This window comes from Symphalangus syndactylus, chromosome 23 (assembly GCF_028878055.3).
Source record: "Symphalangus syndactylus isolate Jambi chromosome 23, NHGRI_mSymSyn1-v2.1_pri, whole genome shotgun sequence".
NCBI lineage: Eukaryota > Metazoa > Chordata > Mammalia > Primates > Hylobatidae > Symphalangus > Symphalangus syndactylus.
In genome coordinates this window covers 26,024,912-26,047,025 of record NC_072445.2, presented here as the reverse complement: position 1 = coordinate 26,047,025, position 22,114 = coordinate 26,024,912, and the positions used below count along the sequence as shown (strand labels likewise).

The following is a 22,114-nucleotide window of genomic DNA, read 5'->3' as shown; positions in this document are numbered from 1 at the left end:
AGCGTAGCTTTTCTAAAATACAAATTGGAAAAAAAAATCACGGAATTCTGCAGTGAGTCCTGACTGCATATAGAAGGCATCCTCACACCCGTCCTCACTCCTTGATCTCCAGCCCAATCCACCCTCTGAGCATGGTGGGGCCTCTTGCCTTCCTCCCTGGGTACATTTGCTAGCCATGCCTGGCAATCTCCTTCCGAGTGGACCACTTAACACTACGTCATGGCTTCCCAGGAGCGCTGGGCTGTCCTCTGCCCTCCACAGAGCCCCAGTGAGCCTCTAATAACACCTGAGGGCCACTGTGTCTGTTCCTCTGTACTGTGAGCTCGTGGTGTGGGGCTTGGCCTGCTGGGTCCCCAGTGCTTCATCACCAAGGGACAATGACATCTGCACAGACCCATGCACAGCTCTATGCACCTCCAGAACCTGGGTATATGAGACTAGGTTTTGAGAACTCACAAATCTCCACACACTCTACCTGACTGTCTCTATTCTTTCATTAGTTTCTAAAAAAAATGGACTCATATCCCTCAAATGCTTTGTAAGGACCTTGCTTGGATGCTGACCAAAATAAACAAACTGCTAAGAAATTTTAATGGGACACGTGAACTAGAATGCTGAAGCTTTGATGAAATTAGGGAATTATAGAATTTTAATATGATAAGAGATTATCATATTAAACATAATCATAGTGGGATTATGTTTAGGAAAGCAGTTCTTCCTTGCTAGAGATGAATACTAGTATTTGCAGACGAAATGATATGCTGTCTGGGATTTGGTTGAAAAGAATCCCCTGGTAGTGGAGGGAGTACATGGGAGTTTGTATCGTTTTCTTGTGGCTTTTCTCACAGATTCCCTACAAACTACAAACTGGAATCGCTTCTCAGCCTTTTGGCTAAGATCAAGTGTAGTATCTCTTCTTATCAGTTTAATATCTGATACGTCCTCTATCTGAGGACAACATATTAAATGGATTTTTCGATATAGGAGATGGAATAGGAGCTTGCTCCGTCCACTCCACACATCGACCTGGTATTGCAGTACTTCCAGGAACGGTGCACTTTCACCTTTGGGGGAAGTAAATAAAGTTTAAAAAAAAAAAAAAAAAACTACAAACTGGGTGGCTTGAAACATCAGAAATGCATTTTCTTAGAATTCTGAAGGCCAGAAGTCTAAAGTCAGGGTGCGAGTAGGGCCAGATTCCCCTGGAATTTCTAGGGAAGAATCCTTCCCTGCCTCCTATAGCTTCTGGGGGCTCTTGGCATTTCTGGACTTTCGTGGATCGTGGCCACATCACTCTACTTTCTGCCTGGGGCTTCCAGCACCTCACCCTCTGCGTATCTGTGTCTTCTGTTCTCTGTGTTGCAGGTGAGAGGTGACAACGTGCTAGCAGCCCTCGCTTGCTCTCGGCACCTCTTCGGCCTCGGCGTCCACTCTAGCCACGCTTGAGGAGCTCTTCAGCCTGCCGCTGCACTGTGGGAGCCCCTCCCTGGGCTGGCCAAGGTCGGAGCCGTCTCCCTCTGCTTGAGGGGAGGTGTGGAAGGGGAGGTGCAGGTGGAAACAAGGGCTGCACGCAGCGCGCTCGCGGGCCAGCCCGAGTTGCGGGTGGGGGCGGGCTCAACAGACCCCACACTCAGAGTGGCCGCCTGGCCCTGGGCAGTGAGGGGCATAGCACCCAGGCCAGCAGCTGCAGAGGGTGCACCAGGTCCCCCAACAGTGCTGGCCCGCCCATGCCGTGCTCAATTTCTCACCAGGCCTCAGCCACCTAGCCGCAGGGCAGTGCTCCGGACCTGCAGCCCACCATGCCTGAACCCCCCTCCACCCCCCGCCCCCCCCACCCGTGGGCTCCCACCCCACTGGAGCCTCCCCGATGGGCACCGCCCCCTGCTCCGTGGCTCCCGGTCACATCCACTGCCCAAGGGCTGAGGAGTGTGGGCGCGGGGCACGGGACTGGCAGGCAGCTCCGCCCATGGCCCCAGTGCAGGATCCACTAGGCAAAGCTAGCTGGGCTCCTGAGTCGTGTGAGGACTTGGAGAACTTTTATGTCTAGCTAGGGGATTTGGAGAACTTTTATGTCTAGCTGGAGGATTGTGTATGCACCAATCAGCACTCTGTCTAGCTCAAGGTTTGTGGATGCACCCATCAGCACTCTGTATCTAGCTAATCTGGTGGAGACTTGGAGAACTTTTATGTCTAGCTAGGGGATTGTAAATGCACAAATCAGCACTCTGTATCTAGCTAATCTGCTGGGACTTGGAGAACTTTTATGTCTAGCTAAAGGATTGTAAATGCACCAATCAGCATTCTGTGTCTAGCTCAAGGTTTGTAAACACACCAATCAGCAGCCTGTCGAAATGGACCAATCAGCTCTCTTTAAAATGGGCCAATCAGCTCTCTGTAAAATGGACCAATCAGCAGGATGTGGGTGGGGTCAGATAAGGGAATAAAAGCAGGCTGCCCAGCGGGGAGCGGCAACCTGCTGGGATCTCTACACGGTGTGAGAGCTTGGTTTTTTTGCCGTTTGTAGTAAATCTTGCTGCTGCTTATTCTTTGGGTCTGTGCTGCGTTTATGAGCTGTAACTCTCACCACGAAGATTTGCAGCTTGGTTGCTGAAGCCAGCGAGACCTTGAACCCACCGGGAGGAACGAACAACTCCAGACACGCTGCTTTGTGACACTCAACGCGAAGGTACGCGAAGGTATGCAGCTTCACTCCTGAAGCTAGTGAGACCATGAACCCACCAGAAGGAAGAAACTCCAGACACATCTGAACATCTGAAGGAATACACTCTGGACACACCATCTTTAAGAGCTGTAACACTCCCACCAGGGTCTGCGGCCTCATTTATGAGGTCAGCGACACCATGAACCCACCAATTCTGGACACAGGGCCACTTGTCATTGGGCGTAGGGCGTATCTGGATATACCAGGATGATCTCATCTCAAGTTCCTTAACTTCATCTGCAAAGAGCCTCTTTCCAAATAGTCGCATTTAAAGGACTCAAGGATTTGGACGTGAACATACCTTTCTTGGGAGCCAACATAACTTGATCCACTACCTTGTATAGATGAAGAAATGTTGCTGGCAATTGATGAATCCAGGTCATGGGTACCTTCAGACTTGTTATATTACTCTCTCTACTTTAGTATTTGCTAGAATTTTTCCATGTAAATTTTAAAACTGTCTTATTTTAGGAGCTCTTACATCCAGGTTTTGTCCTAGACAATAAGGACTGGACTCAGATAAGAAGGCGGCTCTGCTCTCAGGAGCTCAAAGTCTAGGGAGAAATCTGATATTGAATACATCATGTTCAATTAATGTAGGGAAAGACACAATAGAGAAAATACAGTAGGAGCTGAAAGTAGAGTATTCCAGTCAGGACAAATACCGTGTGCAAAAGCCCAGAGGCCAGGAACGGTGATTTGAGCAATGCAGAGAGGAAACACTATAAAAATAGGGTGGCCCGATTTGGCGGATAAGATACAGGACACCCAAATAAATGTAAATTTTTAGACTACTGTATTAGTATAAACATGTTTCCTACAGTGTTTGGGACATACTTATACTAAGAAATGACTGATCCTTTGTCCGGAATTCATATTTACCTGGGTGCCCTGCATTTTGTGTGGCAACCCAGTAAGAGAAGCCTTCCAGAGTGCCATCAGCCTGCCCTTCAGAGACATCCCCTCCCAGCTATGCTCCCAGCAGAGGTGTCTCATCTGCCTTAGTCTTTCCATCCAAGTCATTAAAAATGAGGATCTTCAAAAAGCCAGTTTCTACTGACTTACTGTAAATAGAGCAAAATCTGTTGAAATTTTTGGTTAGACTTTTATCGCCAACCTTGAAAAGGAACATATTAACTAGTTACCTTGTGATAAGAGCATGACTTGCCATTTTTCTTACAATCTAGTAGGCAGTCCTGCGGCCCTGAAACGTGTGGGAGTGGCTGTTTTCAACTTGACTCTATTCCTTTCAGTGGGAGGGAGCTATTGAAATGAACATGTAGTTTATACACCACATTAGGACCTTAAATTAAGTTGTTGAGCCCCAAGGGTGACAGCCTTTAACAAAGTAAATACTGATCTTAGAAATCTCCCTATATTACCTCATGACCTCGCATCTAGGTCACTAGAAAAATACTTTAAAATGTGTCCTTGGCACAAGAAAAATCTGTTTTAAACTCATATTAATGTCTTCTCTGTGTGCTTGAATGACAGTTTGAAAGTTCTGCATTCACCTGCTTTTGGATACATTGTTTCAACTTAAATAATAAAGAGACCCTTTCAAAGAAAAGATATTTATTTGAGAATTAAGTGTTGTAATGGGTATATGTTTGTCATAGTAAATTATGTATGTATTCAGGAAAGTTAAGGAAGAAAAAGGGTTTTATAGGAAAAAAATAAGGATTAAGTAAACGTTTTGAAATACTTATCTTTCACTACAAATATCAATAACAAGGGTAATGCCAGGCCAAGTTTAAAGAAGCAGTTGATGGGCAAATGCCCTAACAGAAGTATTCTAAGATTGCAATGGCCTTTGTTCAAGGTTGTGTTTTTCGTAGTTTGTTTTGTTATCAGATAAAGAGCAAGAACATTCTCTTTTTTTTTGTTTGAGACGGAGTCTTGCTCTGTCGCCCAGACTGGAGTGCAGTGGGGCCACCTCTGCTCATCGCAAGCTCCACCTCCCAGGTTCATGCCATTCTCCTGCCTCAGCCTCCCGAGTAGCTGGGACTACAGGCGCCCGCCACCATGTCCGGCTAATTTTTTGTATTTTTAGTAGAGACAGAGTTTCATCGTGTTAGCCAGGATGGTCTCGATCTCCTGACCTCGTGATCCACCCACCTCAGCCTCCCAAAGTGCTGGGATTATAGGCGTGAGCCACCGCGCATGTCCAGAACATTTTCTTTATGGCCTTTTTCAGCTGTGTTTGTCAGAGTTTTCCTAACGTTGTGACTCCTTTTGACTCTGACAACTCTCACAAATATTAAAGAAATGCAAAAATGAAGAATTTAGAAAACTAGACTATGAGAATTTAATGATAGTAGAAAAATTAATGTCATGAGGGGAAAAAATAGTCATGATGTCATTTTACGTAATCTAAGAATATGATCATTGCCAGAGGGAAGGTAGGTGTTTATGCCAAAGTTACATTCTCTAGACAAGTAATAAACACACAATTATTGTGAATTTACGTTTGGCAAGATCATAGACTTGGGAATTCCCAATGATTGGTAAAAGGGACATACAACTGGACAGTTCCATGTCTGCAGTTGCTTCTCCAAACCTCCATCTCCTGCTGAGCAAAGAGACACCAACACCTGCCAAGCACAATTCTAATTTACAACTTGATGGTAGATGATCGCGCATTAATGCTTCCTTCAGAAAGTGCTTTGTGATTTGTTGTCAAGTGTTGATGCCATTGGCTTTTCAATATTTCTTTAAGGTTGTTATGCTCCGAAAGGCAGGCAGAATGTTTTGGGAGCAATTTTCTAGAACTTACAGGTGAATCTAAGTCTTTAGAACTTTTGTTTCTATAAAGCAAGATGACCTAGATTAATGACTAACAAAATTAAAAACAATAATGCCCTTCTTGTGAATTTTCAGATTCCTGATTCAACAATTATCTGTTAATCCTTGTCCTTTGCCCAATTAAACACTTACCTGATAACCTTGCTCTTTCCAAATTCCTCCTTCCTTAGTCCTTCTGGGTCTACTCAGTGAGCCACACCCATATCTTTATTAATTCTGTGAAATTGTAGAAAATTGAGTCTGATAATCAGGATTGGCTGATCCATTATCTTGGATCTATTATTTAATTTTTGTATTTAATTTTTTCTGTATCATTTGATTTTCTCAAGGAAGTTCAAAAGATGAAATTATAGAAATTTCTGTGACTGCTAAAATGTCTAGCATTGCTATGTGATCTATCCAAGTATCAGTGATATTGTAATACTACTACCATGTGCAATACACTGCGCTAAAACATACTGTGAGACCTCTCTGCTCTTTGGGAACCTCACAATTTAGTGGGGACACAATGTGTATATAAGTAACTGTAATACTTTATAGCTGTGAAAATTCAAAATTAAGGTTGATTTATAATAGGAATAAATTAGTTTCTGAATGTCAGGAAAACTAGAATCTGATTCAGTCTTTCCCACTAATTGGCTGGATGACAAGTCACATTCTCTATCTAGGGTTCAACCAACTCACCACAAACCTTGAAAATGGCTAAGGAAAAGTCTCTCATCTTACCCTTGGCACCCCTTGGGATGGGTAATTCTTTGGGTGCAGGGGCTGTCCTGTTCATGATAGGCATCACCGGCCTCCACCTACCTATATTGAAGCACTACCCACCACCTTCTGCCTCGATGTGACAACCAAGAATGTCTCCAGATATTCTGAATGTCCTCTGGGGTATGGGAGCAAAATATTTTCTGGTTTGGAATCTGCAGACTACATGACTTCTCAAGTATTAAAATTCAGAAGCTGATAGAATAACTAAATAATTACTGCAGCATATAACTAGCTTTGTTTTGCTTTGTTTTAGAGACAGGGTCTTGCTCCATGGCCCAGGCTGGAGGGCAGTGGCACAGTCATGGCTCACTGCAATCACCACCTCCTGGGTTCAATCAATCCTCCCAGCTCAGTCTACTGAGTCGCTGGGATCACAGATGCACGCTATTGCACCTGACTAATTTGGTTTTTTTGTAGAGACATGGTCTGCTAGGTTGCTCATGCTGCACTCAAGCTCTTGGCTCAAGTGATCCTCCCACCGCTGTCTCCCAAAGTGCTGGGATTACAGGTGTGAGTGACCATACCCAGCCTGATATCTAGTTTTTAAAATGCACCTAAAGGAACCCAGCTAATGTGTATGGTGCTATTAGAATATAAGTCAACAATCTCCTGGAATAAATGTTTAATAGTGGGGAAAAATATAAAGGAAAGATTAGGAGCTTCAGTGATGTCCTCCTTTTGGATCCAGATGTGAGACCTGTCCAGGCTATAAAATAATTCACAGGAAAAAATATGACACCTGATACAGTTTGGTTCTGTGTCCCCACCCAAATCTCATGCTGAATTGTCATTGCCAGTGTTGGAGGTGGGGCCTGGTGGGAGGTGATTGGACCATGGGTTATTTTCTAATGGTTTCACATCATCCCCCTAGTGCTGTTTTCTGATAGAGTTTTCATGAGATATGGATGTTTGAGAGTGTGTAGCACCTTCCTGTTGACTCTCTGTCTCTCCTGCCAGCCATGTGAATATGTGCTTGCTTCCCCTTTGCCTTCCATCATGATTGTAAGTTTCCTAAGGCCTCCATAGAAGCAGAAGCCTGTACAGCCTGCAGAACTGTGAGCTGATTAAACCTCTTTTATCAATTACCCGGTTTCAGGTATGTCTTTATAGCAGTGTGAGAATGGACTAATACAAGAAACTGGTACCAGGAAAGTGGGACATTCCTATGAAGATACCTGAAAATGTGGAAGCAGCTTTAAAATTGGGTAAGGAGCAGAGGCTGGAACAGTTTGGAGGGCTCAGAAGAAGGTAGGAAAATGAGGGTAAGTTTGGAACTTCCTAGAAACTAGTTGAATGGTTGTAATCAAAATGCTGATAGTGATTTGGACAGTGAAGTCCAGGCTGAGGTCTCAGATGGAGATGAGAAACTTTTTGGGAATGGGAGTGAAAGTCACTCTTGCTATGCCTTAGCAAAGAGACTGGTGGCATTGTGCCTCTGCTGTAGAGATCTGTGAGACTTTTAACTTGAGAGATGATTTAGGGTATCTGGTAGAAGAAATTTCTGAGCTGCAAAGCATTCAAGATTTAGCCTGGCTGTTTCTAACAGCACATGTTCATATGTGTTCACAAAGACATGATCTGAAATCTGTCATTGAATCTGAATGAATCAATCTGAAATTGAAACTTATATTTAAAAGGGAAGCAGAGCATAAAAGTTTGGAAAATTTGCAGTCTGATCACGTGGTAGAAAAGAAAATCCAACTTTCAGGGGATGAAATCAAGCCAGTGGCAGAAATTTGCAAAAGTCTTAGTTATTAACATACTATTCCTTTTGCAAAAGTTTGGAAATTTGCAAAAGTAGCTAAATGTTAACAGCAAAGACAATGGGGAAAATGTCTCCAGGTCATGTCCAGGGCTTTGTGACAGCCCCTCCCATCACAGGCCTAGAGGCCTAGGAGAGAAAACTGGTTTTGTGAGCCAAACCCAGGGCTCTGCTTGAGACATGGCATCCTGTGTCCCAGCTGCTTCAGCTCCAACCATGGCTATAAAGGGCCCCAGATACATCTCAGGCCACTGCTCCAGAGGGGGCAAGCCGTAAGAAGCCTTGGCAGCTTCCATGTGTGTTAAGCCTGCATGTGCACAGAGAGCAAGAGTTGAGGCTTGGTATCCTTTGCCTAGATTTCATAAGATTTGAGGAAACACCTGGATGGCCAGGCAGATGCCTGCTACAGGAGTGGAGCCCTCATGTAGAACTTCTACTAGGGCAGTGGGGAAGGGAAAAGTTGGAGCCCCACACAGAGTCTCCATTGGGGCACTGCCTAGTGGAGCTATGAGAAGAGGGCCATTGTACCCCAGATCCCAGAATGATAGATCCACCAACAGCTTGCACAATGCATCTGGAAAAGTTGCAGGTGCTCAACACCAGCCAGTTAAAGCAGCCTAGAGAATGTATCATGCAGAGCCACAGGTGCAGAGCTGCCCAAGGCCTTGGGAGCCCACCCCTTGCATCAGTATGGCCTGGATGTGAGACAACGAGTCAAAGAAGTCAAAGAAGACTATTATGAAGCTTTAAGATGTAATGACTTCCCTGCTGGGTTTTGGACTTGCATGAGGCTGGCAGCTCTTTTATTTTGACTGACTTCTCCCTTTTGAAATGAGATCATTTACCCAATGCCTGTACTCCTACTGTATCTTGGAAGTAACTAACTTGTTCTTGATTTTACAGGCTTGGAGGCAGAAGGGACTTACCTAGTCTCAGATGACACTTTGGACTTGGGCTTTTGAGTTAATGCTGGAATGAGTTAAGACATTGGGGGACTATTGGGAAACCTTTGAAGTATCTAAGCATGGAATATATGGTATTTGGGATTTCCTTACATTATTACAAGAGGGGGGAAGTGGGTGGCCATGTATATGAAAACACATTGGTTTTAGATGGTGTAAACCAAATATAAAATTCTAAGCCCCCTCCTTCACTCTGACCATCTGAATGGATCTCTCTTTTCAGTAAGGCCATTCCAAAGCTAACCTGAAAAACGAATTCAGGCCGTGATGGGAAGTGGAGGGGGTTGGACAAGCCTCATTATACCTTATCTCTTTTGGAATTACTAACAGAACAAACTCTTTTAGTCTGATAAGAAACATGTACAATCATTTTCTCTGAAACTTGCTACCAGGTGGCTTCATCTGCAGGATTAAACTTTGTTCTCTACAACCCCTTATTATCCTAAACTAGACATTCCTTTCTATTGATTCCAGGTGGTTAGGTAGTAACTTAACCCTTTTAACCAATTGCCAATCAGACAAATTTTACATCTACACACAACCTGGAAACCCATACTTCCAGTTTCCCCCCTTTCCATACCAAACCAATGTACATCTATATATATGATTGATGTCTCATGTCTCCTGAAAATGTGTAAAATTAAGCTGTACCCTCACCACCTTGACCACACGGTCTCAGAATCTCCTGAGGGCTGTATCTCAGGCACTGGATACTCATATTTGGCTCAGAATAAATCTTCAAATATTTTACAGAGTTTGACTCTTTTCAATAACATTGGTAGTTACTGATTCTATGAGAGGAATACAAGGAAGGTCGTGATACTTTTGTGTTATTTTTATACATGTTAGAAATTTATATAATAAGGGGATAAAATGTGTATCAGGAAGTGAATGTAAAGTTAAAATGCATACCACACACGAGAGGTGGAAGACAGTGGATTATAACAAATAACCTGTTAAAGACTGAGTATATTAATTCAATGATTATTTTGTTGTGCACCTACTAAGTGCCAGGTGCTGTGTGAGATTCTGATGGTAGACAGTGAACAAGACAGACTCAGTTCCTGCTGTTGAGTAGCCTACATACCTATAAGAATGGAGACAAGTAAACAGGTGATTAAAATCAGGAGCTTCCAGGAGAACACCCAAGCATTCCCCAGAGTTACCAGGTCATCCTTCCAGTGTTTGAGCAGGAAATGCTGGGAGGTGTCTGTGGGACTCCGCTAAGTGCTGCCGTCTAGAGGTGTCCCTGAGAAAAACACTTCCAAGTCCAGAACAGAGTCCCTCAGCGACTGCCTGAGGGTTTTCCTCCGGGAAACTCATGGACAGACTCAGGAGATCTTGTCCCTCGGGTGGCAGCCGAAAAGGAGGGTTTCAGGTGAGGTGGCATCCTGTGAAGGGAACTTCTAGCTCGCCCCTTCAGCCTCATGGCGCTGTGTGGACCTGAACCTTGGGACGGCACTTTCTTCATTGCTTCACGAGGGCCTGGGACTTTAGCCTCACCCTTTCTCAATCCTATGAAGAAATAAGCACACAAGAAATCCAAACACTGCCATTCCAGGTTGTTTTCTTTGTACAAATGAACACCCTGTCACCCAGACATCAGCTCTACAGCTCAGGGATATGTTCAGAGCCCGGGTAGGAAGAGTTCAGCAGGAGGGAGGCAGGGGCAAGGCTGGGAGGAACCCAGGCTCCCCGGTCTCCATCCAACCTGAATGAAGGCGGGGGCAGGGCTGACTGCAGACCATACTCAGGCTTCTGGGGTCTCAGTGCCCTAAGGCTGATGATCACAACCCAGTCCTCAGCCTCACAAGCACGTCCCACTTGCCAATCCCACCCCACCACGGTCACCCTCCTGCCAGGACCACCCACCGTTCCTTAGGTTTGTCCTGAATTGGATTCTTTATTAATTGCTGGTACACACCCCCCATGACCTCTAGATCCTGGTCCTGTGCAATCATAGATCCACAACAAACTCTGTTGCATGGAGCAAGCTAGAAACCCCCAAATTCCTGAACTTTCACCGTAAACAACTCCATTAAACTATAAGTAACCACTGCAAACACAACTACCATTTATTACTTGATGTTGATGCATGCAGGTCAGGCCCCGTATCATGCATTTTGAAAATATTGCAATACTCTGTTTAAGAAAATGTTGTATCCCCATTTTGCGGATGAGGAAACTAAGGCTTGAAGATGTTAAGTGATGATTCCCAGATCACACAGCTATTTTGAGGCAGAGCCAAGATTGGTACCAGATCATATCAACAGTGAAATACAGGTAATCTTGATAAGTGTCTACTTTGACTTTTATTTTTATAGATTCTGCCTATTAAGTCAACTGCATTGTTATGCAATAACTGGTTTTCATATTTGTATTAAATACCTGCATCCACTCAGAGCTTCTGATCAGATTGAGACGGCCTTATTGCTGGCTGCCATTCCAACCAAAGTGACTACTCAGGACAAGGTGTGATTTATTTCAAAGTTTAAATCACTGATATAGATCAGCAATGGAGTATATTTTCATCAATATTAGATTGATTTAATTTTTTTAAGGAAAATATGAAATAGCAGCCATACCTCAGAATCCTAATAGTGTATGTTTCATGAGCACTTATACACTTGCTAGTTTTCTGAGTGCTTTGCATGACTTTGTAATTTAATCTTCATACCAACCTATAACATAGGTACCATAAGTATACCCATTTCATAGGTTAGGATACGAGACACAGAGAGATTTAACAATGTGTCCAAAGTCAAGAAGCCAGGACATGACAACAGTGATATTAAACCCACACAACCATGTCACAAGCCAGAGATTTTCATTAAAAATAATGTTACTGTGGGGACTTTAATTCCTTCCTGAAATTGAGAATTCTATTCTATTGTGTCCCATATACTCCAGGAGGGAAAATTATAATTGCAAGAGTTATAACTGTGCAACAGCTATGACCTATTTCAACCTTAGCAGGGCTCCTACAAACTGAGCTATGTAAATTATAGCAGAGGGACCTTGGTGGCAGAATCTTTGGTGGCCATTGGCCCATGGCATACCCATGCTGGGGACACAAAGATTGTGGTCTGATCTCACTCAGAGACATACGCTTTCCTAAGATATGACAACATCATAATTAGAAGAACTGCATGATCGTTTAACTGCAGTGACATCCCCTGTCAAATCATGACCTAATCATGGACATGGGAGTGATCAAGGTGGAAGTAAAGTGAACTAGAAGATTGAGCAACTATGTGCTGTGATCCATGCCCTTTTCTTGATGATCTAGTGTAAATTTCAAAATGGCCACTACCAGCCTCCTCTGTGTGCTCTGCCAAGCTCAGAAATCTTATATTTTCCAAATTATGTACCAGACAGAAGCCATTCAAGGTTAAAAGTCTACAATGCTATGGAATGAATTAATAAGAGCCCATTTACTGTTTCTGCTTCCAGTTTGAAGAGAAATTTCTGGAATCTGCAAAAGATTTGGAAAAGTTAAGAAATAGTAAGATCAAGTCTCTAAGTGCCTCTGAGGAAGTTATCTAGTAGAAGGTACACAGGGAGGTTTGAACAGCCGGCAATGCTTACATGTGTGTAGGATTGTAGTTGGTGATGGCGAAGAGGGAGAAAATCATAAAATGGAAACGATGGGCTCCTAGAGCAGGTCTGGCAACTCTTTCCAGGCTAAAAAGGGCCAGACTTCTTTTGTATTTGCTGGAGACCCATCTCTAGCACCCTGAGGATCCCTTTTCTTGCTTTCCTGCTTTTGGCACCATGAGTGAGCTGTGGTCATCAGCTCAGGATCTCATATAGCCCACCCCATCCAAAGACACGCAAGGACACGTTTTAGGCAAAAGGAGTTGAAATAGGTCCATTTTGAATTGTTTCTAAGTTTGACAAGGTGATATCTTTGCAATATTGTCTGCTTAGATAACGAGACAGTGTTGAATTGGTTGGAAGTCCAGGTCAGAGGGTGAGGAGGGACATGAGCCAGGGTAGAAGTCATGGGGTAAGAAACACAGAGCCTGCCCTGCACACACTGTCTAATGGGTGTATTGAAGAGCACACAAAGCCTTCATAGAAGCTTCTCTCAGAACTGTGTTTAATGTCTTCAACAGCATGAAACTTACGTTGAGAAATTCCCATGTTAAATGGCATCTGGTTGGTGGCCTGTTGCAGTCTCTCCCAACTTCTTCCTGAGATATCATGAAGATAAATCAACACAGACAATAAAAGCGACCTATTTTGTAGCTGGATGGGGAATAAAAAGATAAACGAAGTAACAGTATAAAAAGTAAAATAAAGCTTGATAAGAAAAAGCACTTCCAGAAGCTAAAAACAAATTCCTATTTCATTTAAACAGTTGCCAGGCAATTTTTTTTTCATTTTATACACTTAGTCATTTCCACAACCACTTTTTCATCCTGAAAGGGTGGAATTCATAGAAATTTCACTCTGCCTTTTTTTTCTTCTATTTTCTAAAGATCGGAGTTTGTTGTTCCAGCAAGTGCCAATGGTTGAGATTGAGGGGATGAAGCTGGGGCAGACCAAAGCCATTCTCAACTACATTGCCAGCAAATACAACCTCTGTGGGAAAGACATAAAGGAGAGAGCCCCATATAGTATATTTTCTGTTCTTCAATCAACAGAGAACACAGAGTGATTTAGGTCCTTCTGTGAGTGGGCGGGACCATGGAAGGAGCATCACGACTAGCAGCAGGCTGGGCCTTGGGCATATATGTTGGTGTCCAGTATTGCAGAGTCCCATGGAGATGAGAAAACAGTGAATATGGGGAGGGTTCAGGTGAGTATGATTCTAGAAGACAATGCAGCCTATGGATCCAGCACCCTGACAGGGGTTTCCAAACGCTGATGAACCATGAACTCAGGATGATGGGGAATCATGATTCCAGGTGCTCAGGACTTCAGAGGCTGGACTCCAGCCAACAGTTTAGGACAAGGCATAGAATGTTTGAGAGTCTGTAGATGAAGGCCTGGGGAGAGAATGCTGCGGAGGAGTTGAATCTCAGATTCCAGCAATTCCAAGAATCATGACCAGGAACCTAAGTTTCCAGCCAGTTGTATGAACTGGTCAACTTGACTAAGGTTTGAGAGGCTGGTGCCCAAGATACCAGGATTACCTAAAGAGAAGCATTTGATACAGACCTAAGCAGCCAGACTGATTTCGCATCAGCAAAGCTGGGAGGAGGGGTCTCCTCCTTTGCTGGCAGTTCTTTGAAAAGTCCAATATAGAGTTACCAATGACCTAGCAATTCCACTACCAGGTCTACAACCAGGAGAAAGGAAAACACAGCCTCACTAATCCATGCACAGAAATGTTCATAGGAGAATTATTCATGATATGCAAAAGGTGGAAACAACCCAAATGTCCACCATGGATGAATGGAGGAACAAGATGTGCTGTAGCAGACAATGGAATGTTCTTGGACTATGAAAAGGGATGAAGTACTGATGCATGCTACAACATTGGTGAGCCTTGAAAACCTGTGCTGTAAGAGAAACCAGACACCAAAGGCCACATGTGACATGAATTCTTTTGTATGAACCATCCAGACCACTTGAGTCCAGAAAGAAAATCAGTTGTTGACAGGGGCTGGAGAAAGGGGGCAATGGGGAATGGCTGCCAAAGCATGTGCTACTGCTTTCCCAGGTGATAAAAATGTTCTGGAATTAGACAGAGATAGTATTTGCAGAATTCTGTAAATGTACTAAAAATTACTGAATAATATTCTGTTAAGGGGTGGCAATTATGGTATGTGAATACATGTCAATAAAGCTGTTATTTAAAAGTATTCGCCAGGTACGGTGGCTCATGCCTGTAATCCCAGCACTTTGGGAGGCCGAGGCAGGCAGATCACCTGAGGTTGGGAGTTCAAGACCAGCCTGGCCAACATGGCGAAACCCCATCTCTACTCAAAATACAAAAATTACCCAGGCGTAGTGGCGAGTGTCTGTAATCCCAGCTACTCGGGAGGCTGAGGCAGGAGAATCGATTGAATATGGGAGGCGGAGGTTGCAGTGAGCCAGGATCGCACCACTGCACTCCAGCCTGGGTGACGGAGCAAGACTCTGTCACAAAGAAAAATAAAATACAGGGCCAGGCACGGTGGCTCATGCCTGTAATCCCAGCACTTTGGGAGGCCAAGGTGGGTGGATCACGAGGTCAAGAGATCAAGACCCTCCTGGCTATCATGGTGAAACCCAGTCTGTACTAAAAATACAAAAATTATCTGGGCGTGGTGGCGTGTACCTAAGGTCCCAGCTACTCGGGAGGCTGAGGCAGGAGAATCACCTGAACCCAGGAAGCAGAGGTTGCAGTGATTGCCCCATTGCAGTCCAGCCTGGTGACAGAGCAAGGCTCTGTCTCAAAAAAAAAAAAAAAAAAAAAACCAACCAAACAAACAAAAAAAATAGAAGTTTTGTAGGAAACACAGTTTGAAATGTGAAGAAAGAAAATGTCCTATGGTATGCACTGGCTTTAACTATATGAATAATTTTACCATGTTTACCAATTTTACCATGTAAACAATTTTCCCATGTTACCATGGGAATATTAGGTGAGGTCTTGAAACACTCATGACTAGAATTGGCCAACATCATATGGAGAAGGTAATGGAACAATGTTTTATGGAAAAAAATTGAGAGAGCTTTTTTTTTTTTGAAAATTACTAGCTTGCTTGAAAAAATACATTTTTTAGGGATAGCTTTTAAAGATATACCTTCTTTCCTAGTTTTTCCTTTATTTATTTTATTTTTTTCTTTTTTAAGAACTTCTAATATTGGGCATAAAAATGAACCTGGGATGTGTAGTATGATGATAGAGGAAAACGGACACATTCGAGATGGCTGTGCTGGCGAGGCTGTCTTGGGATTATGTAAATGGCAGGTCTTTAGCCATACGAATCATGCTAAGCTTATGTGTAGAACAAACCACATCAGAGTGAGCAAACCCTAGTTGTAGCATCAGTGGTTACTTGCAGTGATTCCACTAATTTCTGTCATGACTGTGACGCTGGACAGGTCACTGATGTTTCTTGTACCTGTATTTGGTTTCGTGTATAACAAACATTTTAGATATAGATCTACCACAGTAGAGTGTTCTGAGAAATAAATGTAAATACACAAATCATAGCCTAACGACTGGCATATAAAAGTCACCCAATGGAGCTGAATTACTTTCCTGTCACCTAATGCTCCACTGTCTCAAGTGTTTAAACATAAAATCTAAGCGGATCACGAGGTCAGGAGATCGAGACCACGGTGAAACCCCGTCTCTACTAAAAATACAAAAAATTAGCCGGGCGTGGTGGCCGGCGCCTGTAGTCCCAGCTACTTGGAGAGGCTGAGGCAGGAGAATGGTGTGAACCCGGGAGGCGGAGTTTGCAGTGAGCCGAGATAGCGCCACTGCACTCCAGCCTGGGCGACAGAGCGAGACTCCGTCTCAAAAAAAAAAAAAAAATCTAAGGCAGAAGGCACTTAGCAGTTTGGTTATTTTTTCTCACGGGGTAGATATGTATATAGAAGGTAGGGCAGGTTTGAGTGAAAAGCTTCTTCATTACTCATTGCATTCACCTGAGGAAAAAGATACAAAGATTGCCCTGATCAAAGAGGGAACAACAAGCCATTATTTTCCTGTCTTTGAAACTGTACCTGAGAGCTTCTGGATAGCTGAACACATGGAGCTTCTTGGAGGGTGGCCTGTCCAGGGAAGGCATGGAAGCTGCATGCCCCTTCCCCAGATCTTGCCCTAGGCATTTCTTCAGCTTTTTAGTGGCTACATGATTTAAGCCTCAAAACTACAATAGAGAATTATTCAGTCAGTTATATGGATTACCACTTAACAAGGATAAAGTAAATCTAAAGTCACAGTCAATACTCTGCCCCAAGTGGAAACTGTGATGTTTCTGTCTGGATCACTGCCAAGTTTGCAGAACAACAAGAACCAAAAATCAAGAGAGAAGAAGTTCATTCGATTTTAGGGGTGACTCACAGCAAAGTTTGACAAATGAAAAAGAGGTCCAGTGAGAACCTCAAACAATGTACTGTGAAGCTATCTTGAAAAACAGGCTTCTGGGCCTCTGCTTTTATGCTGCTTCTTTTATGACAAACAACACCTTTAGATCGCACGACAAAAAAAGTAACACAAAAGACTACAAAAGAAATGAAAAGAAAGTCCTGATTCTACAAAGGATGCTAAGCAGATGAGAACCAATACCAAAACCAAGGACCAGCCTGAGAATAAAAAGTGAAAGAGCTCAATGCAAAGAGAAAAGAGTTCAGCCCAGGTGCGGACTTGCCACAAGGCACGAGGAGCCTTTGTGGATACTGCACCTGGTTGACGGCTGTGGTCCATGGCAACGGGCAACATAGATCATGTCTTGTTGCAACTTCCAGAAAAACTGTGGAAGTGAAGACAATCCAAATGAGAATAAGCAAAAGGTGTTTATACAGAGCTTGCTATAGAAAGGAAGTCAGCCACCATCTCTTGCATTTGTCAGAGATTCAGAGGTAGGCAGGAAAGTCTGAGAGATTCATGGAAGAAAAAGTTATGCCCTGATTGCAGGTTGCTGGCCTAGGGATGCTATAAGCTGGCTAACTAGAAGTGTGGATTTCTATGGGATTAGTCAGAGATCCATATTTTGCTTTCTGTGGTTGGTCATAAATTGAAAATAGAGGCAAAAATTAGGGAAGCTGGCAGTTATTGACCAAATGCTGGTGTATTTGACTGACTGTTGTAAGGGTCATGATAGAAGCTGTTTAGTCTATAAAGGCACTAAGAGTTTAGAGGGTTTCTTAGCAGTTTGGCTGCTATAATAAAATACCATAGGCTGGGTAGTTTAAAGAACAGAAGTTTCTGTCTCACAGCTCTGCAGGCTGGGAAGTACAAGATCAATGTGCCAGCACATTTCATATCTGGGGAGCACCTGTTCTTTGGTTCACAGACAGCCAATCTCTGGCTGTGTCCTCACATGGGAAACATGCCAAGGGAGTTCTCTAAGATCCCTTTTATAAGGGGACTAATGTCATTCATGACAGCTCCACCCCCAGGACTTGATCATCTCCTGAAACCCCCACCTACTAATGGCTGGAAAGAATATATTTTTTAGGAATCTCTTCTAAAGATTTGAGGGTCAGGATCTCAACATATGAATTTTTGGGAAACATAAACATTCAGTCCATAACACAAGGCAACAGAAAAATAAAATAGTGCCTGTGTATTTTTGGGGCATTGACCTTCACTTCCAAAAAGCTTTCCTTGATGTTAATGGAGCACCTGACTCTCAAAGCATGGTATAAAAATAGACTGTGAATAAGAATTCTACCAGTTCTACCAAATAGCCTGTGATATGTGCATTTGAACAATGTATATTACAATATAACATTGAAGTTGTTTTGTTTGTGTACCAAGTAATTATCCATACGTTTGTATGGATACATAGTGTGAAAATGTATTGTCAAAATATTATCTTAAATCAATGTTGCCATATGTTTTCTCTTTTTATTATTTATGATGTCAATGTCCTGAGATATTTTAATAAATATCATATATCACTCAAAAATTTTATTATTAAAAATGTATAGATCTAGTGGAGTCCAAAGAAATGTTTTATGAACATATATACACCAAGGATCTAAAGAGCAAAGTTAACCTTTTTTTTTTTTTTTTTTTTTTTTGAGACGGAGTCTCACTCTGTCGCCCAGGCCCAGGCTGGAGTGCAGTGGCGCAATCTCTCGGCTCACTGCAAGCTCCGCCTCCCGGGTTCACGCCATTCTCCTGCCTCAGCCTCTCCGAGTAGCTGGGACTACAGGCTCCCGCCACCACGCCCGGCTAATTTTTTTTTGTATTTTTTTTAGTAGAGACGGGGTTTCACCGTGGTCTCGATCTCCTGACCTCGTGATCCACCCGCCTCGGCCTCCCAAAGTGCTGGGATTACAAGCGTGAGCCACCGCACCCGGCCCAAAGTTAACCTTTTATCTTTGATTTATCACATGTCAGTCACTCCACCCCTGTTTGCCTCACTCAAACACATTATTATTATTAATTATTATTATTATTATTATTATTTTTGCATTTCAAAGTAAGTTGCAGACATCTTTGCAGTTCACCCCAGGACACAGTGGCATGCAGATTATAACATAGTCAAAGCAGTAAGAACCACCATTGAAAGAAAGAGGATGAATTAAAGTTCACCCAGGCTTATTTCAGATCCCAGAGCAGGAAATGAGGATTCTGAAATAGTCTACTCCTGGGAGAAGAGTGCTGTCATGAAGGTGGAGTTGCTGCCCAAGAGAGACTGGAGAGAGAGAGTGTGTAGAGCCGCTGAACATCAGGGCTGCACACTGTAGGGCCTGGGGCAGACAGGACATGCTGCAGCAGGGGATAAGCCCCTGGCCCATGTGGAAGATGCAAGCTGGGTGGGTGCTGTGGATGCCACAGTGATGTGGAATGAGAGGAGAAAATGGGAGCCTGGGATCCAAACAAGGAGTGAGCAGAGCCACACTTCTTACTGTCTCACTGAATCAGGTAACATGGAGAAAGGTCTGGATCTTTGCACCTGCCCAGTAAGGAAGCAGAGGTGGGAGAGGGAGAGTCAGGCTGGACAAACTCAAGGAGAAGCATAGGCCCCCGCCTCACTGCACATGTGTTCCTGATCTGATTCCTCCCACTCTCCAGGTGTTGAAGAGCCATGAGTGAGACTACCTCAGTGGCAACAAGCTGAGCCGGGCTGACATTCACCTGGTCGAACTTCTCTACCACGTGGAAGAGCTTGACTCCAGCCTCATCTCCAACTTCCCTCTGGTGAAGGTGACCCATTTCCCAGTCCTCAAGAGGCAGCTCCTCATCTCACATCTTGAGATCTAGTATCTGGGCCCTTGAACTGGCCACATTCTGACCCCAGCCTTCTCCAGGACTTCAGGGCCCCCCAGGTCTCCAAAATGAGCTTCCAGGTCCTGATTCTGAGGCATAGAAATGCCTTCTTGTTATGCCAAGGAAATTTGATGTGCATGCTACTCCAAGAATACTTTGCTTTTTATAATGCCAAGGACCCAGGGCCCAGCATCTCTCTTCATCCCTCTATTTCACTGTGGTTTCTGTTCCTGAGTTCTCTGTGATGCCGTTTATCCCAATATGCCCTTATCTTCCCACACCAAGTGTGTCTGAGCAGGGCCCTTTCCATCTGGTTCCTTCCTTATGCTCTGGCTCCTGCTGTCAGATAACTGAGTTCCTTGTGCGCAGCTCTCCCATCACGCTGCCCCCCAAAGCTATATCTCTCTATGGGAAAAAGTGGCCCCATGGTTTGTCTTTAACATTTTCTATTTTCATTTCTAACTCAATTTTCCCATATCTTCACTTCTGCTTAGAGACTGATCTGTGCTGATATCTCACAGGCACATTGTTCTTTCTCATCTTCTACAAGAGCCGTGAATCTACAAGATTCATGTGTAAGAAAGAGGCTAGGAAGACTGAACTGAATTAAGTGTTAAAGACATTGTTTGGGAAAATGCTAGTGAGCTGCATGTTCTTCCTCTTATCTTCATTTCTCACTTAGTGTCTCTTTCTGCCTCCTTACTGGTGCTGATAGAGGAAACTCAGTTGGTCTTTGTGCAGGAGGGGCGCAGATTCCCCGGGTTGTGTTAATGGTGATGTCAGCCCTTGGCTTCACTCTGCGGCTGTGCTTTGTGCATTGTGGGCCCTGAAAATCAGAATCAGCAAACTCCCCACAGTGAAGAAGTTTTTGCAGCCTGGCAGCCTGAGGAAGCTTCCCATAGATGCGAAAGGTTTAGAAGAAGCAACGAAGATTTTCAAGGTTTGATAAAGCAGGCATGGATGCCAAGAACATGCAATACCAATATTCTAAAGTTTTGCAACAATAAATTGCTTTATCTAAATGTTGGTTGTGGCTATTGTGAAGTTAATAAACTTTTTAAAAATTATATGCTAATTACGTAGTAAAACGCCTATGACCAGATTTAGTTAAAATTGATTTCTTTTCATTAGTATCTGATATGAAATCAGATTTCCAAACTCCCCATAAATTTTCTTGGAATTAAAAATTTAGTAAAAAAGTAAAATGTAGACTATGTGGTTTGTTTGACTTTTTCAAGAATTGTACTGCAACATTTGTCAAATGGCCTATCAAAAAGTCAGGTATAGAAATTTACTTCTGACATTCTGCACAAGAAAACAGTTATCATTCTGGGGAATGGCAAAATGAAATTTTCTTTTTTTCCTTGACATCCATTTTATTTCTGATGAAAAAACTTTTTCTTATGTATTTTCAAACAACGATTCTGTCTGCTATGGATTCCTCAGTTTTCTAGGAGGGGAGGAAATATTGAAGAGCAAACAGACCCACCCTCTGCTCTCAGGCCACCTTGTTGTCCCTTACAGTGCGTGTGCTCCTGGCTCATCCTCACTCTGCTCCTTAAGGCTCTGTGGGGCCCCGGGCATGAGCCTTCCCTCAGTTCCTCCAGTGCCACTCAGGCCTGGGCTGCCAAGATACAGATGGTATAAGCAAATTACATATAAGTAACTATATGTAAAATTATTTTTCCCTGGTGTGTCATTGTGCCAGCGTGCTTGAATTAGGAGTGATTTCCAGGAATCCTTCCCTGCGTCTTCTAGCTTCTGGGGGCTCTTGGCCTTTCTGGACTTTCATGGATCATGACCACATCACTCTAATTTCTGCCTCTGTCTTCTTGCACCTCACCCTCTGTGTGTTGTGTCTTCTCTTCTCTCTGCTGTGAGGACAATTGTCATTGGATTTGGGACCTATCCAGATATACCAAGATGATCTCATCTCAAATTCTTTTACTTCATTACATCTGCAAAGAGCCTTTTTCCAAATAAGATCAAGTTCACAGGATCTAGGGATTTCTATATGGACCTATCTTTCTTGGGGGCTGACATAACCCCCTATATGGTATAGATGAAGAAAGATTATTTGCAATTGATGAATCCAGGTGATGGATACTTTCAGATTTGTTATATTATGGGCAATGTGAGGCAAAGAGGAAAGCATATGCAAACAGCGTTCCCAGATTTGGCAGAGAAAATACAGGACACCCACC

General features: G+C 43.4%; 1 non-coding gene and 1 pseudogene across 1 annotated transcript; both read left to right on the top strand.

Annotated features, from left to right (window-relative positions):
* The first annotated feature begins 872 nt into the window (after positions 1-872).
* On the top strand, positions 873-1,063 carry LOC129473898 (U2 spliceosomal RNA). Its single transcript, XR_008654417.2, has one exon. It is a non-coding gene; the product is annotated as a U2 spliceosomal RNA (small nuclear RNA).
* Positions 1,064-12,216: 11,153 nt separating this feature from the next.
* On the top strand, positions 12,217-20,856 carry LOC129473107 (glutathione S-transferase A3-like; annotated as a pseudogene).
* The last annotated feature ends 1,258 nt before the right edge of the window (positions 20,857-22,114 follow it).